We start from the raw sequence: 652 nt of genomic DNA, 5'->3' as shown, positions 1-652 counted from the left end.
ACCTACCACAGGAGCAAAATACGGAGGGAAGGGCACGAAACCAGGCTGTGCCCTTCCTCCCCTGCCTTCCACATCTGCCGCGCTGCACCAAGGAGCTGTAAAACCAGCGGATTTAAATCTCCCGGGGGTTTGCTGGGAATACGGAGAGCGCAACTCCGCGACACATCCAAACGAAACCGCTCTCAGATGCTGGCGGTGCTGGACTGGTGTGGATGATCTTCTACACAGCGGCATGCTCAGGGACGACGCCGTGCTTGGGACTGAGACCATCTGCATGAAGACAAATTCCACTCGGGAAAGCCCTGGCCATCAGGGTGTCGCACTTCATCAGGAAAAAACCTGGAAGACTGCGGTCTTCAAAAATCGACTGACTTTGGCATAAGCCTCCCTTTATTTCTGTGGCTCCACAAGGCACTTCCCGAAATTCCACCAAATCTACTTCCAAACGTTTTCTAAATAACCCCAGGCAGAGGATTTCTGCCCTGAAATACTCCAACACCTTATTTGTGAATTGAAATCCTTCTAAAAAAGATATTCTTGGGGATAAATTTCCTGGTTCTTTTCTTTAGAGGAAAAAGCATAGCATTAAATTACAGGGAAGCTCAACTATTATCTCATAGTTTTCTTTTTTTTTTTTTTATTATAGACTTTT

Source organism: Larus michahellis, chromosome Z, assembly GCF_964199755.1.
Source record: "Larus michahellis chromosome Z, bLarMic1.1, whole genome shotgun sequence".
In the NCBI taxonomy this organism is placed as follows: Eukaryota; Metazoa; Chordata; class Aves; order Charadriiformes; family Laridae; genus Larus; species Larus michahellis.
Note: the sequence above shows the minus strand (reverse complement) of the source record.